The 3,796-nt window shown below is 38.3% G+C and overlaps 1 pseudogene across 1 annotated transcript; it reads right to left on the minus strand.

Annotated features, from left to right (window-relative positions):
- Nucleotides 1–1,208: 1,208 nt before the first annotated feature.
- Nucleotides 1,209–1,457, minus strand: LOC309835417 (small ribosomal subunit protein eS27-like; annotated as a pseudogene). Its single transcript has one exon. The product of its transcript is annotated as a small ribosomal subunit protein eS27-like (transcript).
- Nucleotides 1,458–3,796: the final 2,339 nt, after the last annotated feature.

The raw sequence follows: 3,796 nt of genomic DNA on the forward strand, positions 1-3,796 counted from the left end.
TCCTGTTACCGGCTTTAGTGTATTCTATAAAATAGCTTTAGGTCTTTGAATCTGTGAGGCTCAAACTTCCACTGAATTATGCATAAAATGCCTACTTCACTCTTTCATTCAAGAGGTATTTGTTAAATATCACTATGTGCTCTCTTCCAGACTGCAAACAGTAAATTTATGGTATAAACTTTAAGAATCTCACAATGGTAAAGAATCATATGGTTGAGATCTGGCTCACAGTGGAAGCTGGGACAATTTGTATCCACTGTGGTATCGGGCTATTGTATGTGGGCTGCAGTCAAGATTCTGGATGACAGGGCATGAGGGTGATTCGGGCTTGAAAATGTTCAGAAATCAAAGGAATCCTGGTGGTTAGAACCACACTCAAGATGACCTCACAAAGACTGTGTTTTTAAACTGCTCTTGGCTCCTTTGCTCCCATGCCCACTACCCTATTGGAGCCAAGAGGGTGCTGTTGCTGCTGCCACTTGCAGAATAGATTTTAAACTATCCCTGTTTTTTAATGATACATCCAGACTAAATACACACCAGGAGGATGCTTATGATTGGCTGAGTGTAGCCCAATGTCTGCCACTCATCCGCCAGAGTTCTCAGAAGGCAAATACCTGGTCTTCCTTTTTCCCTAGTGGTAGATAACCATCAGAAATGTTCACAAAAATGTGCCCAGGGACAGTTTTTGTTGTTGTGGATACTGGACGTCCTCCATTAGCAGCCAGGAGGTACCATGTCTCCACTGTTCTCTCTCTTCCTCTATATCTTGAAATCTCTAGCATGGTTTACATATAAATTACTTCAGTTGCTGCCAAGCACTTTAAATACTTCTTGGTTTTTATTTTCTTTTCGGTTTTTTATGTTTTAAAAATTCATGCAGACGACTTAATGCTCTGGCCAGGCTATTCTACTGCTAATCAGAGCTGTTAAGTGTCTTATAAGCTGGCTGCATGCAGTGTCATTATCACCTTCCACAACACTGAATTCTCACTGTGCTTCTTGAATTCATCAGAATTAAAATTTACCAACTTTACTTTTTTTTCAAGAACATTGTCCATTAAGGCAGACATCTTCAAAGGGTTTACCTTTATGAACAGTTCTCCAAATTGCTGAAGAATCTAAAGTTTTTCTCATCTTTAATGATGCTTTTGTATTCAAAATGTGTTTATGGTATGGTTTCCCATTCATCTTGATTCAGGGTACTTTTAATGCTGCTTCTGTCTGAAGAAGCATCCTCCTGTAAGCCTTGCTTTTCCTCTTGCAGGCTGGCTGAGGACAGTAGAGCAGCCAACACACAAAACTGCTGCTCGTGCATGGCTAAAGACAGTGGTGATTTTATAGCATCCTAGGCATTTCACATTCATGAAGTAGGAATTGGGGCTCTGCATCAGGCACTTCTTGTGTTTCCTCTTCTATCTTGCAGAGAGATGAAGGAAATCCTTTGCAAGTGGCATCTTCTCATGGGGAAGTCATCATCCCAGAAAGTCTAATAATTTTTTAATGAAATGTAGCCAGGCTACATTTCAGAATGTAGTCTCCTAAGGACTTTGGATTTTAGTGTCCAGTAAGTTCACTTAAATAAGATGTCAAAAGTTTCCCCTATATACATATGAATGATTACTATAAATTTGTTTTCCATTTTTCCTGAATTTGAGCTCCAGAGGTCTTACATTGCTCTCCTTTATGATTATGACAGTTGCAGTTATAATCACAAAAAATGTAATATAGAAATATAATAAGGAAGTAGTAAGTTTTGAACAGTTTTGTTGTTTTTCGTTTGTTGGAAAGAAAGAGTGAGGGGTATTAAATGCCACTAAATATTTCCACTAAAAATCTCTAAACATCTCCCTCCTAGGATATTGCCCACAGATATGTTTCATGGTGAAGAGAAAAATAGTGTCAATGCCTGTTATCACAAAATTTTTTAACCAGATAATATTAAATACATTAATGTGTTTAGCCCAGCTCCTGGCATGTAATAAACTGAATAAATGGGAATTGAAGAGGTTTCCTTTAACAGGGGAATAGAAGACAGTAGAAATAGAGATTCTGGGAGACTTTTAAGAAACTAAACATGGGCTTCCCTGGTGGCGCAGTGGTTGAGAGTCCGCCTGCCGATGCCGGGGACACGGGTTCGTGCCCCCGTCTGGGAAGATCCCACATGCCGCGGAGTGGCTGGGCCCGTGAGCCATGGCCGCTGAGCCTGCGCGTCTGGAGCCTGTGCTCCGCAATGGGAGAGGCCACAGCAGTGAGAGGCCCGTGTACCGCAAAAAAAAAGAAAAGAAACAAAGAAACTAAACATAATGCAAAATCAGTGGGTTTCTGTGTGTGTGTGTGTGTGTGTGTGGCATGAGAGAAACGGATTATGAGGAAAAGGAGTAGCACTCTATTCTATTCAATCTCTCTTCTCAACATCACAGACCAGGGTGTGTTTGCCTAATAATTTAATTTTTCAGTAGTAGCACTTTTTGAGGATATTTTACCCAGAAATAATAATCTTATTAGTAAGACTCTTTTTCTCTCCTTTCTCTGAAACAAGGCATTTCTGTAACCTCTGATAACCTGAGACTTTGTTTTATAACCTCCAATAATCTGATAACCTACTGACCCCAGAGCAACCCTAACCTCCCAATTCCCATGAAGTGACTAAAAGGTACTGCCCTCATCCTGCTGCCAGGCTTCTGCCACTTTGCTCCTTCACAAATGTTGAAAATGTTTCTGACCACTTACCCAGCTGTAGTTTGTGTAATTATTCAAGTCCTAATACATGGAGCTAACCACCACCATCTAGCAGTACTGAAGAGTCTACACTGATAATCACTTGTAGCGCACCTACTTTTTCGAAGCTGGGAACTTGCGTTGGTTTCCTTTGTTCCTACTTCTGTCCCTTACCACTCTAAAATACTAATTTTACTGAACAAATCATACGGCTTGCCATTTACACAATTCATGGACAATATACACTGAAACACAAAACATCACTTTATGCATGTATGGATGGGTGTGGTGGGCAGGTGTGTGTGTGTATAACTTCCTGTGTTAGTTCTAACTACTCTGAAAACACCTTTAATTTACATGAAAATAATAACTTCTTATTCTTGAAAATCTAATTATTTCAGCAGATGATTCAGAAGGTTAGGTAATTCATCTTAGTCTTCTCAAAAGGTAATTAGGTAATTATCTTAGTCTTACCCCAATTTTTACACCTAACCAAGTTAAATCAGATTATTTCAGCTATACACAGTGAAACTGAATACTCATTGTCTTTTAAAACTTAATTCTTCAATGCCCACTGGGAGAAATACTGAGTCATTCCTCAGCAAAACAATATAAAAACATACACTTGGAAATAAAATGATGACAAAGATCACTATTATTCAAAACTTGCAGGGTTTTGTAAAGCATCACTGTTGGAACTTTTTGTGTCCCATTGCTGTTAATGAAATTTGAAATTGATGGAGTTAGAATGAAGAAAGGACAAATAAGACTCCCTGCTGAAATCATAGCTTGTGTTGAATGTTCAGTATCTGAATGTCTCTAATTCCTTCTGGTTTGAAATTGTGCCACCAAAATGATGTTCTATTTTAATTCATTATATTAACTGATTGAATGCTTAAATAGTTTTCTTTGGGAAGAAAAGGATTCATTGGAATTTTTTAATGGTTTGCTATAGGCTAATGTATTTTAATAGGAGAGCACTTTCCTATAACTATTTAAACTAAAGCATGTGAGAGATTAATATTTTCTATTCACTAGTGTCATTTGTTTACCTTGTTCTTTTAGAATATGAAAC

This window comes from Grampus griseus (genome assembly GCF_964374135.1).
Source record: "Grampus griseus genome assembly, chromosome: 17".
Classification (NCBI taxonomy): Eukaryota; Metazoa; Chordata; class Mammalia; order Artiodactyla; family Delphinidae; genus Grampus; species Grampus griseus.